This window comes from Beta vulgaris, chromosome 7, assembly GCF_026745355.1.
Source record: "Beta vulgaris subsp. vulgaris cultivar EL10 chromosome 7, EL10.2, whole genome shotgun sequence".
Classification (NCBI taxonomy): Eukaryota; Viridiplantae; Streptophyta; class Magnoliopsida; order Caryophyllales; family Amaranthaceae; genus Beta; species Beta vulgaris.
The window spans coordinates 40,183,833-40,203,492 of NC_079208.1; the positions used below are offsets into that span (position 1 = coordinate 40,183,833).

At 35.7% G+C, this 19,660-nt stretch overlaps 3 pseudogenes; 2 read left to right on the forward strand and 1 right to left on the reverse strand.

The window, feature by feature from the left end:
- Nucleotides 1-6,894: 6,894 nt before the first annotated feature.
- LOC104898522 (histone H3.3-like) lies at nt 6,895-7,313 on the reverse strand (annotated as a pseudogene).
- Nucleotides 7,314-7,970: 657 nt separating this feature from the next.
- LOC125499387 (mediator of RNA polymerase II transcription subunit 32-like) lies at nt 7,971-17,170 on the forward strand (annotated as a pseudogene).
- Nucleotides 14,523-17,170, forward strand: LOC104898684 (alpha-1,6-mannosyl-glycoprotein 2-beta-N-acetylglucosaminyltransferase-like; annotated as a pseudogene).
- Nucleotides 17,171-19,660: the final 2,490 nt, after the last annotated feature.

Genomic DNA, 19,660 nt, shown 5'->3' on the forward strand with positions numbered 1-19,660 from the left:
ACCCCCTTAAAGAAAACGAGTTACGCCCTCGTAACTCACCTCAAGGAATAGGTCTGGATACTTTTTCTTCATATCCTCTTCGGCTTCCCACGTTGCCTCTTCTGACTCGTGGTTAGACCAAAGAACTTTGACAATATGAACATCCTTGTTACGCGTACTACGCACTTTCCTGTCGAGAATCTTGACAGGTCTTTCCTCATAAGTGAGGCTACTATCTATCTGAACTCTTCAGGCTCTAACACATGGCGCTCATCAGGGATATAGCGCTTAAGTTGGGATATATGAAACACATCATGCATCTTTTCAAACTCCATTGGCAATGCCAATCTATAAGCTACTTTCCCAATGCGCTCCAAAATCTCATATGGGCCTACATATTTAGCACTCAGCTTGCCCTTTTTCCCAAATCTCATAACGCCTTTGGTGGTGATACTTTCAGGAATACTTTATCACCTACAGCGAACTCATCTTCGCGCCGTTTTAAGTCTGCATAACTCTTCTGCCTATCTTGCGCAGCTTGAATTCGAGCCTGAATCAATCTAACATTCTTGACGGTCTCCTCAATGAATTCCGTCCCCAAAACTATATTCTCACTAGAGTCATTCCAGCAAATGGGACTTCTACACTTCCGTCCATATAACGCCTCAAAAGGTGCCATCTTAATACTCGCATGGTAACTATTGTTGTAAGAAAACTCAATCAAATCTAATTGGTCCTCCCAACTCCCTTGAAAATCTATAGCACACGCTCGCAACAATTCCTCCATAGTTTGGTTAGTCCTCTCAGTCTGACCATCGGTCGCAGGGTGAAAGGCGGTACTCATCTTTAGTGTTGTCACAAGGTTTAATTGGACCTTTTTCCAGAACTTAGATAGAAATCTAGAGTCACGATCCGAATAATGTCCTTTGGAACTCCGTGCAACTCACTACATGCTTGATATAGGTTGTAGCGAGTTGCTTCTTCTTCCATGTCTCCTTAATAGGTATGAAAACAGCGGACTTGGTCAGTCTATCCACTATAACCCAAATGGTATCATTTCCACTCCTCGACTTGGGTAAGGCAGTCACAAAGTCCATAGAAATCGAATCCCACTTCCATCCAGGAACCTCTAGTGGTTGAACTTTCCCCATGGGTCTCTTATGGTCTATCTTCACTTTCTGACAGGTTAGACACTTAGACACATACTCAGCTACTTCGCTTCATGTTCGGCCACCAATAGATCACCTTAAGATCCTTATACAACTTGTCACCCCCAGGGTGCACAGAATACGGAGTATTATGCCCTCATCCATAAGACGTCTCTTAAGGTCATTGCACTTCTGTGGTACACACATCTCCCTTTAAACCTTAGACTCCCATCATCATGAATCTTGAAGTCTACTTCCTTACCTTGCTTCATTTTCTCTTTAATCTTATCTAGATGCTCATCCCCGACTTGACCCTCAATGATCTCATCGAAAACTGACACTCCCAAAGAAAGATTACTAAGTCTAGCCTACTTTCCCCAGGATTTAAAATTTCTAGGTTCAACCTTTGCATATCTCTCACAACTCCTCAGGGACTATCAAAGCACTCAAGCTATGACTCGATTTTCACTCAAGGCGTCAGCAACCACATTTGCTTTCCCCTCATGATACTGGATGTCTAGATCTAATCCTTAATCAACTCTAGCCATCTTCTTTGCCTCATATTCAAGTCTTTTTGGGTAAATATGTACTTCAAGCTCTTATGGTCTGTAAATATCTTGCAAGTTGCTCCATAAAGATAATGTCTCCAAATCTTCAATGCAAAACTATGGCAGCTAACTCTAGATCATGGGTAGGGTAATTAGCCTCATAAGGTTTCAATTGACGCGACGCATAAGCTATTACCTTACCATTCTGTTGCAACACACAACCCAAACCATTCTTTGAAGCATCACTATAGACCTCAAATCCCTCATTCCCATCAGGTAGGGTTAAACAGGTGCAGTGGTTAAACGATCCTTCAAGATCTGAAAAGCTTCCTCACACTTCTCATTCCACTCAAACTTGGACTCCTTTTTCATCAAATTAGTCATAGGTCTTGCTATCTTCGAGAAATCTCTACAAATCTCCTATAATAGCCAGCTAAACCCAAGAAACTCTAATGTCAGTCACACTCTTTGGAGTTGGCCACTCACTCACAGCTTGAATCTTAGCAGGATCTACAGAGACTCCTTCCTTAGACACAAAATGACCCAAGAATGCTACTTTCTCCAAACGAAACTCACACTTAGAGAACTTGGCATATAGTTGGTTCTTCCTCAAGGTTTCCAAGATATCCTCAAATGTTCATCATGCTCGGTTTCATTCCTCGAATATATCAAAATGTCATCAATGAAAACCACTACGAACTTATCTAAAAACTCATGAAAGATTCTATTCATCAAGTCCATAAATATAGCAGGAGCATTTGTTAACCCAAATGGCATTATAGTGAACTCATAGTGACCATAACGCGTTCGAAAGGCAGTCTTAGGTACATCCTTATCTGCTACCCTCAATTGAATTTCCTCAATCAAACTTTGCTCAAATCACTGAGCCTTTAACTCCTCAGTGGCTATTACCTCAAATGGAAATCTAGACAACGCTATGAACTTGCTATAATACTTAGAGATAGTCATACTTCTCATCCTAAGGTTTATAAACTCTAGTTTCCTCATAAAGCAGGGTAAAACTTTTCTCTTAAAGCAGCAATAAAGGATTCCCAAATAAACTCTTTCATAATACCGAGCCTAGTCTCATTCTCTTTCTACTATAAGTCAGTCTCATCTTTCAGATACAATACAACTTGACCTACTTTCACACTCTCAGGACAGTTCACAGCCCCAAAAATCTTTTCAAACGCCCTAATCCGACTCTCTAAGAGGACAAGGTCAGCTTACCCCTTACGGTACGACAGTTTATTCTTAGCTAGTCTCTCCAACATGTCCCAGCAGAATCGAGACACTCAACTTTTTCGAGTCAAATTCTTTGCCAACAGGCGAATAGCAGAAGCTAAGGCATCATTATTGTTTGACGCTCTACTTCGCGACTGAAATCTAACGTAACTCTACTTTCGTTTCGATTCAGAATTACTTGCCATTTCCTACGAAGGCAACATTTGATTTGACCATAAAGATCGCATCAACAAACAATTTCACTAAGTTTCAACAAGAAGTGTTCTCTATTAATCACATAACCAACCATGTAAAATATATTCGCATCAACGTGCAAATAGAAACAAGCAAGCAAGAATATAATCACATAATGAAAAATAATTAAATAATAAAAAAATTTCCCATCACGTGCCCAGAATAAATTCTTACTCACTCATATAAAGAAATAATAACTTCTATTCCTCAATCGATAATAAGAATATTTTCCCAATCCAAAATAACCAACTTATTCCTCAATAATATAAAGAATACTCAATAAGGAAATTTAAACCATTATAGCTTGACTACTTTCCAACAACTAATCTTAAAGCATAAATAAAACTCTATAGAGTTACATTATCATTCATATCCTTATTTCCTTTATACGGAGTAAACATTTCATCTCTAAAGTCTCCAAAGTCTTCACTATAATAATAGTAGTAACAATAATAACTTGAGATCCTAGATCTAGTAGATCTTCAAATACTTTTGGATTGATGTCCATGTCATCCATCTCTAAAACACTCACATCGCTCAGATAAAGTCTCCAAATAACATTGTAGATGTCCTTTCAAGTTTGCACTCTAGTACAATCAAACTTTTGAATTACTTCATATAGCGCTAACAGGGATACCTACTTTTAACCCAGAATGCATAATGATCTCCAGGCTAATGTAACTATAACTTTGAGGCTCATGACATCGAACATTCTCATCATCACTCAATATAATTGGGTTATGATAGCTTCCTACTCAATTAACTTTGCCTGACAATTCTATTAACTTGTCTGGCAGACATTGTTAGAGATCTACAACAAATAAACCTATAATGTCTTAGAACTCTCTCTAACGTGTTCCCACCAATAATCAAAGGGTAAACATAACAAAGGCATGTAAAATATAACACCTTAGCAGGCAAGAAGGATATAACAGTTAGCAGGGAAGAAAAACATTCATGCATCATTAGCAGGGAAGAAAAATAATGCAATTATTTGCAGGGAAGAAAATAATGATGATGCTGAACTAACTTTTCAATGCATGCATATAATATTTCTATCCTATATGCCCTTCTTATACTACCCATTCTCACAATGCCATTCTATAAACCTCAAAGGCATGAAAATAATGCAGACGCTTTTTACAAATAACATTACTTTTGTGCCTAAAATAAATTTTCTAATAAAATTTTCGGTCCTAAAGACATTCGAGAAAAAAATTTTTTTTTTTTTACTCGATCGCTTATAAAAATTTCCGGAAAAACGTAAACTTTCGAACTTCTCCAATTTCGGAAAACAAAATTTTCGAACCTCATTTTCGAAAAATTTCGGTTCCTAAAAAAAAAATATTTTTTTTTGATCCTCAAAACATTTTGTCTAACTTTTCGAAATGAAACATAGGAGCAATACTAAGGTTTCCATCAAATAACCCATAAGCTAGGTAACTTAAGAAGCTAAAGTCACTTAATAAGCTAGTTAGTTAGGCGCCTATAAGTGTTAAACTAACCTAAAGCTCTAATAGCACTTTATAACACCCCGATAATTCTCTCTTTTTGGAAAATACTTTTATAACAAATCTAGAGAATTACCCAGGCATTATCGCCCGTGTGATAACGTTTCGGCTTACTCAGAAATTTGCAGCGGAAAACAATTTACTAAAACCAACTTTATTGAAACTCATTAAATAAATGACAAGTGTTTGAAAACTAAAACACACCAACTAAATAAACCTCAAAATTAAGTAAAGATGTCCCTACGAAAACAACTTAAACTATGCTAAGTATAAGCCTCTCCATTCCAGATTCCCAATGAGATGCATCTGCGAACCTGTAATGTCAATGCAATACTGACTCTGCTCACCAGAAGGATCATCACAGGATCAATAGGCAAAGCCATGATCACACACACAAACAAGCACGTAGTCAGCAAAGCTGAGTACTACATATCAGACACAAATAATCCTAAGCATGATACTACAAACATAACTTGTAGGATTAAATAATAACATAAGTAAATAATACTCTACAGACAACTTTTACTGAACTACACTTGACCCAACTTTTATTACTTTAATGGAATAGTTATTGGACGAGTTGACCAACCTAAAATAGGAAATACGGTCATGACTCCGTAAACCAGAATGACCTACGATATCGAGGAACCTTTGAACTAAAGAGGAATGGTGATCAATCCAACCCTCGAAAATACATATCACGGCGGACTATGTATCCCAACCCTTAGTGTCCAACTCTAGACGTGCACCAGTCTAAAGTCTATAACTTATTCTCGTTTCACTTTACGTTAAATATATTTTATTACTTGTGTTGACACCACAACAACCAAATAATACACAATTCAAAAATCACATAATCAGAACAACATTCTTTTTATCTTTGGATTAACAAGTGTTCACAACTTATCAATCAAGACCCCTTTTATTTCTTTTTATCCTTTGTTGAACCTAGCCAACAAAACTCCGTACCTTTACATAGGTATAATCCATACTTACCAAATAAGATCCATGGTTCTTCTAAGATAAATTAATAATCTCAAAGAATCTATGTAACACATGATTCCAACTTACTTACATTAATTCACTCACAAATTAATACCAAAAACTGAACTTATCTGCTTGCATCAAACTTCCATACAAACAGTCATACTCATACATATTCTTAGTTCACATGTAGCACACAAGCAAGTAACATGTAAAACAATTCCAGTAAATCATATATATGAACAACATAGTCCTATACATGATACTAATCTTAGACCTTTTAAAAGTAGGAGTTGCAACACTATTCCTTTTAATAGTGTTTTGAGTGGTAAAAGTATGAAATTCACTATTCCTTTTGCACCAGCATGTGCTGCTCACATGATATGCTTCACTTTGCTCCCACGCACCCCTCACGTGATGCACCGCCTTATCTCATCTCCCTCTTCTTCACTTCGTCTCTCTCCTCTCTTATCCTCCTCACGTCTCTCTCCTCTCTCCTCTCTCCTCTCTCCTCTCTCCTCTCTCATCTTCTTCACGATTCTCTTGATCTGCATCAATTTTGCTCCCAAATTTTCATTGCTAATTCTTTCGTTAATGTTATATTGATTTCTTTGATGATTTTTTTGGTTAAGTTGATATGAAATTGAGTAATTTTATGGTTGCCCTGTGAACTTAGGGTTTCATTGTTGATTCTTTGCAGGAACTGTGTAATTTGGGAGATGAACAAAGATCGACCATCTGCTCCTCTTGATTTCTTCATCTGCACTGTTGAGGTAACGATTGAATTTTCACTGTTTATTTTTTTTCCACTCTCAAATTGGCGAGTTTGGAATCGGATTTGCTTCTTTTAATGGTTGATACTATTTTGAAGTTACTTGCATTACTTATGGTTGAATTAGCATTTAATTATGGTCTTTTAATCGGGGTAGGATTTCAGTGAATTTTGGGTTAGGGTTAACTGGGGATCGATTTTTAGGGGTTAGGGTTAACTGGGGATCGACTCCCTTTCATTATATTACTCAAATATGAAGAAATATGAGAAAATAAGCATCTGAAAGGCTGGATTAGCTATAAGAAAGAAACATACGTGGATGTTTGTGCATGAAAATGATAAAATCCTAGGGAAGAATGCTTCTACCGCTTATTAATTGACTAGACTAGATAGTACTAGAAGAGATAGTGAACTAGGGATAGGATTGACATTACAATCTTGAACTCAGCAAATATATTCGACATTTAAGAGGCTTAAGCACCTTGACACCTGATCCTCTTCGCGAGCTGGATGTCCTTGGACTTATAGTGACTTGCTTGGCATGAATAGCACAGAGATTGGTGTCTACAAATAAACCAACAAGGTTATAAATCGGCTGCTTCCTGAATGGCGAAAACAGCATGGTTCTGGAAATGCAGATCATTCCTGAAGTTCTGAGCGCGTTCACGAACCAACCTTTGGAAGGGGAGTTTCCTGATCAAATAGCTCGTGCTCTTTTGATACTTACGAATTTCACGGAGGCGACAATGCCAGCCTTGCCAGGTCTGTACATGTGAGGCTTCTTCACCCCGCCTGTGCTGGGAACGGACTTGCGTGCTGCCTTGAAGGCTAATTGTTTCTTGGGGACCTTTCCGATGGTAGACATGCAGGCAGTTTGCTTAGTGCGAGCCATCTGTGTCGTCATCCTCCGCTGTGGCTTTTCAACAGCAGCAACAAAAGCAACATTAGAGACATGTCGGTTTTTATGATACATGACACTCTTTCATTGGTTTAAGTAAACTGAAATTAAGGTCTTTGAGAAGAGTATCATGCGTCATAATTACCCGATTTAACAAAAATAAAATTGAGTTATGGATCCCTTTGTGGAGGGACAAAAGTTGGGACGGTTCTCCGATAATCAAAAGTTGCGACCTTGTAAAGCAATCCAGCCACTGTAGGGACTAATGAGTAATGATATCATTTTTTACTTCATAAAATTTTATATCTTTTTGGCCTTTCGAGCCTATCTTTTGTGTGCCACCTTTATCATAATGAGCAGCATTAGACGATAGCTTCGTATTTATTGTGATTTATCTTTTGATGTGCTTCTGTGGTTCTATTTCTTCTTTTTACCTTTGCTTCCCTTTTCTGTCTTTGTACTGGCATGTCTTCGGCTTTCATGCACAAGTATAACATAGTTTACCTTGTCTCTTTATTCTACCAGGTCTTAGTTCTATTAATTTTCTTCATGGCACTGCTCTTAACCATTTATCCACTGAATTATTGTTTATATAATATTCTAATTTCTCCTAAAGAAATTGTCACATTATTTATTTGGATATGTCTATAGGTCTGATATAGCTGAACAGAGGGAGAAGTTTCAAGATCAATTGCTGGCCCAGGTTTTGTCAAGTATCTTCTGCTTATTGTTAAATGCATTCTTTTGCCCTGTTGGCTCCTTCGTATCTTCTGATGTCTTTCTTGCATTAGTCCAGTTTTAAGTTTTTCATCTACTCATCTGTTTGTTTGTTGTAATTTTTATTGGGTTTTGGGGGAGTGATTTTCATGTTCAAATAAAGAGAAGATGTTTCCCCTCTAGGCTGTAATAACTATAAATGTCATGATTTTAGGAACTACTCCTAGGGCTTTTCTAATTGTGCACTTTATGCTTACCAAGTGTTTTTTAGTTCATGGATTTGGTAGTTTGATACTATGAATTTGTATATGATGAGATTATCATTTTGTTATTTTAATTGTGTAAAGTATGTTATTTTATATCCTTCTTGAATCTTGAAATGATTAAATATGATGAGTTACTGTCTGAATCTTTCTTGGTGTTTGGCTGTTGATTTATGCAATTTATTGGTTATTGATTTTTGATATTATGTTGAGTATGAGTTGAATAAAGTTAGTCAGATTGAAAACTTGGCTCTTTTTCCTTGAGTTTGTTATAAGAGAAAAGAATCTTCCGTTGATGAGACTAATCTGAAGAATGAAATTTAAGGTCTTGGAGTATATTGTTTAAAAGAAGGTTACTAATTTATAATAGAGTATCCTTAACATAAGTGGTTTGTTTTCATTTACTAAATGCGATCTGACTGGTTATACTGAATGAAATCAAGAACCCTAGCTTAAACATAGAACTTAAACATCCTTATTGTTTATCCCCTTTTTGGACAGTTCTACCTCTTATTGGGGGCAACTAGAGTCTAATTAGTACCCCACCTCTCCAAATATCCTTATTAACTATTATTTTTCTTCTCAATGTGCATGTGTCATTTATATGAGGTTCACTTTTGTTGATTTATCTAATCTTTTGTATTGCTTATGTATGTTTCATCTGTTTTTGTGCTTTTGAATTCATCCATGTAAGAGAAATCCACCTTAGTTATTGCTCTCTCTTTTGCAGGAAAATCTCTATTGATGAATTTTAGACAGCAAGAGGTAGGAGTGAAATTAGCAGCGGATGACATGCTAACTTATCGCCAATTATGTATTTCTATTTGTTTTTCGTATCAACTATTATTTCCTTTTAAGTCGTTTTTGCCTTCTTTTCTTAGCGAAAGAATGAATTGAATTGTGGGTTTTTGTTTCCTGCAATTTATTTTTGATGTTATTCCGCCGCGTTATCTCTCTTTTTTTTTACATTGAAAACTTGGAGCTTCTCAACTTGGGTTCAATTCTAGCTGTAGTGGACTTCAAGTTTCCAAGGCTTGGTTTTTTTGCTATGCTTCTACGTCTCTTGCATAGATGTGAGTGAGTTTTCATCTTTTCTTCTCTATTTGCTCATTCGCTAGGTGATCTTTGGGTCTTTTTTTTACTTTGTTTCTTTTGTTTGCGATTTAGAGCTTTCTTTTAACTTTTTTCACAAATTTTACGACTGTTTTTACTCTTTTGGGGAAGGGAATTATTGTCTTGCTGTAGTTTCGAGCTGTTGTTACATCAGTGCCTTATAGTTATAGAAGTCGGTGTCCTTGCTAACTCTGTTAGCCCTCCCCCCCTCCCTTGATCTCCAAAAGGTAACTTTCAATTTCCTAGGTGTTCGATTGCCTTGCAGAAATGCATTCTTGTACTAATTTACAATAAATTTTTGTGCTGCCCTACTCTTTTCAATTAATCTATTTTTCATAATTATTACATGCTTCTAAACCTTATTGGTCCATTAATTACGAAGGAATTTGTCCTCCAACTGTAAGTTTCAGGTAAGAAAACATTTATAGGTTAGTTAAGAAACTGACCAACAATTTTCATGTACCTGTTTTGCTATTGTGATTAATTAGTATTACATTTAGGCGGCAAAATCCTTTCTCAATTTGATTTTGATGTTTTCACCTATGTATGCCTGATTGTTATTCTTCTAACTCAAGTAGCTTTGAGCTTTCTTGATCATGAGTATGTCCATTGTGATACTCTTCCGTTTGTTTGAGTTGAATTTCTCGAGAATTGCACTTTACCCTTCTCATAGGCCATAGCTATTGTACAAATCATGGGTCACCATATGACATCCCATTCCCTTCCCTTCCCGTCCATTTGTATTATGATCATATCTGTCATGTGTTATATTTTGTACCTATATTATCTTTTTTTTGGGTATCCATGTCTGCAGGTGAAGATTGTGCCAATGTACAATATTGTAGATGCCCTAAATAATGCATATCAAGATTTTCTTGCTGCTGCTGCTGGGGTCTATGAAGCAAATGAAGCATCTGGAAGTCAGAAGACAGCAGCTACAGATACTTCCCTGGAGAAGTTTCAAACAGCATTGGGAACTATTGACGGTTGCTTGTGATCAAGCTGAGGAGTTCGTAGAGTCTGTTAAGCAAAGAATAGGATCAAAATGCTTGGTGGATGAGGCCACTGGCTCTGTGACAGGGAAGCGTGGTCAGCCTGTTGCTGGTTTTCCACCCATTAGTGGTGTAAGGCTAAAACAAATGAGTAAAGCAGTGAGATGGCTTGTGATTGAACTGGAGCAGGGTTCTGGAAACAGTGGTGGATCGTCACATCCCAACACTCTGCTCCCTTCGACGCCAGATTCGCAGAGGATACAACTCGATAGGTATCTCTGCTGGCCAATTTTCTATTTTCTTTGTCTGAATTTCAGAATTTGGTTACCTAATTCTCAGAGTGTTGAGATTTCCACGTAGGTTATTATGCATCACTAATGCACTTCCATGAGTATACTCATACATTTATTATACTATTCTCTGTTTTTTTAGATGCAGCATTTGATTATATCTAAATCTTAAACGTATTAAAAGCAAGAAGTGGGATGAAATGCTTGTGAATAGTAAACTGAGTGTGTAAAGTATGAAGAAATAAGATTACTGTTCATCATCATATTGCTCAATTTTCTTCCATTTTTTCCTCTATCCTTTTCTCCTTTGTTTTATTTCCTCAATCTCTTTGCCGGAATTTTCTCTGATCCGCTTCTTTTTTAGTCTTGTCTCTGGTTTGAGGTATTCTAGGCATCCTCTTCTGAAATCCTCTTCGCCAACATTTGGGTCCTCTAATTTTTCAAAACGCCATTTGAGAGCACAACAAACAGATGAACTATCTTCTTTCTGCTCAACTCAAACAAAACATCTTTTGTGCAGCAGTACCACTACTTTCCAGTTGGCCTCCTTCGCTGAGCACCTTAAGCTCTTTGCCGGATAGTGGTCATTCTCTGGTATGATAATACAGTCACAACTTTAAGCCCTTATTCAAATTTTAGGGGTTTTCCCTCATTTTCTGAAATTGCTTTCTTTTTTGTTGCTTGTATTTTGTGATGATTTATGTCGAAGTTAGATGCTTTGTGTAATTGGTTGCTGTGTAGTTTCTTTCTACTGCCTGGTTGTTATTTTTTGATTGTATGTTTTGTTTGTGGTGGAAATAAACAAGCTGCATTTGATTTTTGGATGTGTGTTGGGTTGAAGTTGATGGAATCTTGGTTTTAAATTCGAGTATTTGTAGGCTCAAGTGAGGTTTTTTTAACCCCCACAGAGTGAGAGTAGTTTGTTTCTTCTCTTTCTAAGGCGAAGATGATTGAGAATACGACAACGAGAATGAAATGGTTTGTAGTGATTTTGTGCTGATTTGGACTTCATAGATAGTTTAGGTGACTTTAATGTGATTACAAAAATTTTGAAATTTAAGAAAGAAATTAGTAAACCATTTACCAGAGGACAATAACTTCAATGTGATTAGTTAGGCCATTGTTGGTGCTTGTCTGCTAAGCACTCGGATTCCTATTTTTATTTGGTATTTGGTATTTGGTATATGGTTTAAGAAGATACATTTTAGCTAATGAAGTACATATGGTTTAAAAAGATTGAATTTTATTGAATGATTTTTTTACTGTTTTGATGCTCACTTTTGGTTTAATTTCTATGGATTTTGTAGATTTGTAGCAACTCCAATACTTCTGTTCCAAGGATGCTACATTCAGGTTTTTATTTTTAGTTTTTGTATTTATAATACTAATTCCTTGTTTAATTAGTGTTTTTGGGTTACAATTTGTTAATTGATAATTGGCTTCCCCTACCCTACCCAGAATATACCTTCATCTGAGGTATTGGTGCACTAATTATGATCTGATAGAACTTTGGCCAGTTGGTGTAGGTGGGATTGATTTAATATGGTTATATAATGTACGGGGGGATTCTAATCCTATATTATAATGTACGCGGGGACTCTAATCCTATATTTTACTGATGATAACAATGTTCGTCCTTCCAAATGAAAATGTCTTTTAGCTTGTAGGTAAATTGGACGTATCTATATTGATCTCTGAATTAAGAAGAAATGAAGGTAGTTTCATACCCTAACGTTATATATAATCTCATTCGTCTGCACTCCTTATCAGGACCCTTTTTTTTCTTTTAATTTCATATCGTCTTTGAGATTCTTGTTTTCTTTGGCCATATTTTTGTGGAATGGTCTTTTATGTAGTACTTCCTCCGTGTTTTTATTCTTGCTACATAGAGAAAGTGGGGGGTTTTTAAGAAAGGTAGAGAGAGAAAGTTGGGGACCACCACTTTTTGAATAAAAAACCATTTGTTAAGGAAAAAGTATGAGTATTTTAAAAGAGAAGGTGGGGAACCACCAACTTTTTAATAGTATTTTAAGATTTTTATGGTGAAAAGGAATCCATTTATGGTATGTAGCATCTATTATGACATTTTCATTTAAGAGAAATGTAGCATCTATAAAAAAACGGAGGAAGTATTAATTACTAATTTTGGTTTCATTATTTATATTACAAACTTCAATAATTACCTTGGTGTCCTTGATACTGTCTACCAGTTGCTTTTGCTCGTAGACCTTGTGCACTCTTGAATTTGTCAATGGTTCTTTAGAGAGCATTCGTAGTTGTAGCCTTATAGGTAATTTTGAAGTGTCCCTGGATTAATATCCTAGGAACTAATCGTAGTAAGCCTTTTTCTACTATTTATATAAGATAAAATTGCAGTTACTAAGTAGCCCATGGTCTGTTACTAAGTAGCCCATGGTCTGTTACTTTTTTGGTGGAATAATTTCTTTTAGTCTCCTATAAAGACCAGAGATTATGGACATAATGCATAAGACTACTTTCAGTATCACATTTATATCTTGCTAGAACAAATTTTTTGCTTTGCATGAATTCTCAAAATTAGCAATAGCGAATAAGTGAATAAGTAGCAGTAGTAATTGCTGGTTGAAATAATATGAAATCTCACAATTTTATCCTATTACAACAGGTAATATTCTGATTCAGTCTGATAAAAATCATGTACTTTTTGACGAATATCAAATACTTTCATTTTCCATGCTGTGATTATGTATCAGAATCTACTTGTGATAGTGATCATTTGTCTCGTGTTTGATTTATTGTCTAGATTCTTGGTCTTGTGTTATATGTGTCATTTTGTCTAGATCTGGAACTTTTTTTCGTTAAGCTCAATAGGTTTTATCTTGTCACAGGGGAGATTTAAACCTTACTCTTCTTCCATCATCTGATTTGCGTCTCTCATTTGTTGGGGACAATGGGCAGACAAAAAGACTGCAACCTTGAGTGATTTTTCTAAGTGTTCTGCCGTGATAGTTGAGGAAATATATTCTTTTAATTGGCATTTAAACCAAACATAAAAGATACTACGGAAGAAGTGCAACTCAAGACTGCCTGAGGTTACGTAAGTTATGGTCATATGATATCTCCTCTAAATCAAGTAACTCCTACCTTTCTTGGCCATGAATCTGACCACTGTCCTACTCCTGCTTTTAGTTCCATATTCACTTCCATATGATTACCTTAAGCCAATGTCTATCAACTAGCGCACTTACATACACACACTATTACATTTGCTTCCTGTTGATCTTTGTGAATTTTTTAAATTTAATGTAACGGTGTTGTGTAAACGACGGGTGATGCACCCATGCACATTTTTAGAAACTGCTTCCAGGATGCTCAGGAATCTCTAAGAAGTGTGGGTTTGATTAGTAGCCCTACTAAATTGCAATTTCACGATGTTGTCTTAGTGTAGATGTGAAGATTTGCTTAGCTCCTAGGTCACCTATAATTGTTACAAAAGTAATCATGCATTGAAAATTGAAGCACTTCAAGACACTTATACGTTATATCCCTATGGAAACCTCATTGTATATGTCTTTCTGCAGTTTGACTTGGAATATAGTTTTCCACTCCTAGGGAAAGCATGTGTTCATGAATATGTCAATATGGAATCAGGAATTATGAATCCTGTGCCTTTAGGTTCTTAAGGCTGATGATTTTTTTTCTTTGACGTAATAACTAATAATTTTACTTGCATGTATATGCGTCTATCTTGGACTTGACAGCTCCTCCCCCTCTTCAGAGCCTAACTAATAATCTTTAGTCAATCTTCAGAGCCTTTAGTTTCTTTAGTGAAGAGAGAGAAGGCAGTCAATGGTACTTTTATGGCCTGTCTCACTGATTAGAACTAATTCTGTAACAAATTATGCAACCGGGTCTGATGAGAATGTATACAAAGAATTACCTTTGGCCTCTTTTCATAGACGTCGAAACATCGAATTTTCGAAACAGAATGAACTGTTGAAATCTTTGGAGGAACGGAACCATTTGCCTCCAAGGAACTTGGATCTGTATCCGAATTTACCCAAGGATCATTGTCGTGATCGTGTTGTATGTTCATAATAGGCCACAATATCTCAAAGTGGTTGTTGAGAGCTTGTCTCATGTTGAGAGGATTAAGGAGACCTTACCTATAGTTAGTCAGGATGGGTATTTTGAAGAGATGAATAAGATTGTGGAAGGCATTAAATTCTGTCGGGTTAAGTAGATATATGCGCCTTATTCTCCACATATATTTCCTGATAGCTTCCCTGGTGTTTCTCCTCTAGATTGTAAGGAAAGGATGATGCAAGTGAAAAGAAGTGTTCAGGCAACCCTGATCAGTATGGGAACCATCGGTCTCCGAAGATTGTCTCTTTGAAACATCATTGGTGGTGGATGATGAACACGGTGTGGGATGGATTGAAGGAGACTAAAGCTCACTTAGGTTATATTCTCTTCATTGAAGAAGACCACTTAATTCTTCCAAATGCTTATAGGAATCTCCAGTCTCTTATAAAGCTGAAACCTGAAAAGTGTTGAAGCTATTATGCAGTTAATTTGGCTTCGTGGGATGTGAAATCTAGAGGAGAAGGTATTTCATCATTGGTTGCAGAGAGGATGGGGAATATTAATCGAATTGTTTGGAAGAGAATCCATACAAGGCTGAAGAGTTTTGTTTATTTGATGAGTACAATTGGGACATAACAATGTGGTCTGAGGTCTACCCTTCATTTGGAAGTCCTATATATACATTACGAGGACCTAGCAGTAGTGCCGTTCACTTTGGAAAATGTGGGCTGCATCAAGGCCAAGGGGACATAGATGCTTGTATCGATGATGGCTCTGTCAACATTGATGTCCAGAATGATGACAGAGTCATGAACATTAACTCACAGTGGGATGTTTCTTTCTATGACCATCAAGCAGGATATAAAGCTGGATTTAAAGGTTGGGAGGGCTGGGGAGATACAAGGGACCATCAGCTATGCCTGAATTTTGCTTCCATGTATCATAACTACTAACAAGTTCATCCATAGTTTTGAAGTAAAAGAGTTGTTATACCTTATATTACTCTCCCACTTTAGATGCTTGTGCTGTTCTGCCAATTTAACACAACAATCTCAGTCAATCACTCTCTTCTGTGGCATTGTAAGAGTATCTCTTATGTTCATTTACAGCGTGTTCTTTTTGGGCAGTTGTGATGGTGCTTTCATCATTACTTTTTACTTGTATACTTCTTTGTCTCTTTCTTTTAGTTATTTTTTTTCTTGAATAGAGCCTTTTGTATTTAGATTTATCATAGAATCATCTTGAATACAATTACCTTATTGGATTCGCTCATGAGTTTGTCATGCCTTCTTTCATTCTGCATATCATCCTCAGTAGAAGCACTGAAGTCGTGGCTTGATCACTTTCTATCTATTAATGTGTGGCGATGTAGTTTTGGTATGTCTCAAAACTATTAAGTTATGCTTATTATCTTCCTAGTGATAAACATTTTACTTACTAAATGTTTGTCTTTGTACTCATTTCATAGCTACAGATTGTATCTAATCAGTGAGACAGACCATAAAAGTACAGATATCAAAATGACTTAAATCATGTTTTTGGTAGCATTACCTGGATGATCAGTGAGCTTTTCTTAATCTCTCTCATTCTTCTTCTATTTTGTCCAATTTTTCTCTCTTCAAAACAGAGGAAGAGTATTTGCATAAATTTTTATTTATTTATTATGATTTCATGTTTTTTTTAGCTACAACTCCCTTTTATCTACCTCAATATTTATGTTTTTTTTGTTCTCGATTTCCGGTGGTTAATTTGTTTTCCTGGGTTTTATGAAGGAAATATGAATTAGAGGAGAGAGAAATTTAAACGATCGAGTTTGGAAGGTGAGCGATCCTCAACCTTCCGCCAACGAATTTCTTCACTGTTACGACGAATTGGAGCTATTCGAATTCTTATCAAACTGGTTATCCTTTCTCTCCAAAGACTTCTGTCATCATTGCACCTTCACTCTCTCTATCCGCTCTCTCTCCTCATATATTTTCTTGCATCTCCGCCTTTTCCTTCTAAAATTATAATCTTTTTTTCTTTGAGGGGATTCTAAAATTAAAATCTTATGATGTTGTTTGCTTTTGTTTTTTGAATTAGGTTTAATTTACTCGAGTTTCTTGAATTTCTCTATTATATATGAGAAAGCCCAAATGACAGCTGCCATTTCATATATGAGAAAGTAGAGAGTAGAAAAGGAAGGGAAGATAGTGATGAGTCCTAACAAAATCTCAGGGTTCTTAAGAAGGAAGGGAAAGTTGAGTATATCATTGCCTTGCAGTGCCTTTTCTCTGTAATTATATTTTTCGGTTCCTAGAAGAGGAAAGAGATCTTTAGTTGACGAACCTTTCTTCATCCCTTGTTTATTGTATCTGAATATATGATTCTCTCATCAATCTACAAGTGCTTCTTCGAAGCTCTTTTTATTATGTTTGTTACTGTAGTACTCATTTTATAAAGCCCTCTCTTTTTGAAGTTTTATAGGCTAATTGTTAGTGATTGGGAAGCAAACATTATAGTTACTCTTTTTTCTTTGATAAGTAAAAAAATATTGTTACTTAAGCGTAAACTGTTGGTATTACGTGGGTCATCGACTTATCTTTTCGACGAATTTAATTTACATATGACCACTTCGGTTATACACTAAGACTTTGTTCGTTTGGATTGAATTAAATTGAACTGAAATGAATTGAATAGATTAGAGGTAAAAATGGAATTCTGGAATTATAGAGAGAAACTAAACTAAATTAAAAATGTCCAAAATAACAAGGCCTAAGTCAAATTGATGATGTCTATGTTCGATGAGTGTTAAAGTAATTGGGCTCACTTAAAGTAATGATGAGATAGTGAACATTGTAAATGCTGGGTGGTTTAAATGTAGAGTATCTAAGGAGTTCTCCGTTTAGAAAATAGTTTTAAACGTCAATGTAACCTAACCGACTACGAATATCACAACATAGGTATGATTGGTTTGAGTGAAATCTAGAGGTGGATCCCTGACGTACCCGTTCCTTCAACAAACATTTCAAAGATACTGCAAATTTTACAATACAACCTTACACCACAATCTCTGATTCAACTAGGACGTCACATTTTTTAGAAGCCAGGATATTTGGTTTTGCTTGAGTTAGTTTTTCCTTTTCCTTCCTTTGCTTTTCTGCTTCTTTCACCAAATTTTGCATATTAAGCTATTCTCCACTCACTTGTAATATAATTGAATTATAAATTCTCCCTCGACTTTAGTTTAAATTTTTTTTCTCTCTACAACCAAATTGAGAAGAAGGTGACATGAGGTAAATAATTAAGTGAATTTCTACTAATTTTAGGTTAAAAAAGGCTAAATTATATAACCACCCTTTTTAAGATCAAGTTAGTTACCTTCTAAAGCATTCTAACATTTGCTTGAAATTGTTTGGCCTATGAAGTTACCCTCATATTTCACTTACAAGTTAGTTACCTCTAAAGTTACCCTCATATTTCACTTACACATTGATCTCTTCTATTGTATTGAAAATTTGGGATATATCAAAAAAGTTCTTGACTTATCATTGGTGGTGTTTTTAAGGGTTAATGAAGTTTTAATTCCTTCTACTGGTTTCATAGTGCCTCCTTTCTACGTGATATTTCTTCATTTTATTTTAACTTGCACGATGTTGAGACTTGAGATATTAGTGTTATGCCTAAACATCACTTATAGTTCCATTTCAAAAACACTTCAAAGGCACGCGAGAAACCTACAAGTTAACAACAAGTTCTAAATCAAAGTTGTTACCTTAGCTATTGGAATTGCACTTCAAATAAAACTTAATTATGTATTCTCTTTTCAAATGAAATTAACGAGTAAATAAATCGTGTTTGCACACCGTACTTCATTTGTTTGCCTGATGCAACTAATACAATGTGTGTACTCAGCGTCTGTTTGGAATACGTACTAAATAGATATTTTACCACTTAAGGCTAACGGATTACAAATATCACAATTATACTATTTTGGGGCGCCGTGCGCGTAGGCGCGCGGAGCAACAACTAGTAAATAAAAACATCCCTAAGGCATGTTTCTAAACCATATAGCACGTAGACTATGTACGTACCTTGTGTAAACGCAACGGTAGGCCACTTTTATGCTCTAAAAGTCCCCTACTATGAATTCTCCGCCTAGAACAATCAAATAATCAAGTAAATACTTGAACTAAAAAAATACAGCAACTTTAAAAACGTCCCAAACCCTTTTAAACGTCTTTAAAAATCGTTTTTATGATTTAAACTCTCGTTATTTTTAATCCCTAGTATAGTACGACTATTCTAGTGATTAAAAATCATTAAAAGCCTTAAAATACTAACTTTCTGAATTTCCAGCATTTATAAAATTTTCTAAACCTTCTGAAAATATTTTAAATGCATATAAAAATCGTATTCTAATCAAAATTCATATTCATACTTTAAATATACGGTTTCTAGTGATTTAAAACCCTAAAAACCATATCTTTCATGATTAAAACTAAAAATAATAAATCTGAAATTATTACATTTATACATATGAAAACCGAAAATATATTCTTCATAATAAATAATAACTTAAATCATAAACATGTAAATAGTAATAAAATAACAATAAAAATTAGGACTTTAATGGAATCTTAAGGGAGAAGTAAAGAAAAACAACCGAAATAGGAGGAAGGAGAGTGCCGGCGGCTGTGACAGCAGCAAGGAGTGGCGGCAAGCTTTTTGCTTCAATCAAGGTTTTGTGACGTTTCTTGTTCAACAAGAAACGTTACTTAGCGAAGAAGAAACATCTTTGAGAGGAAAATATGAACTCACGCTCAAGAGGAAGAGGAGAGAGAAAATGTCGAGTCGTGCAAGGGAGGAGAGAGAAAATAGAGTGTAGGGCAAAATATTTGGGTTTTTAGGATATTTAAATA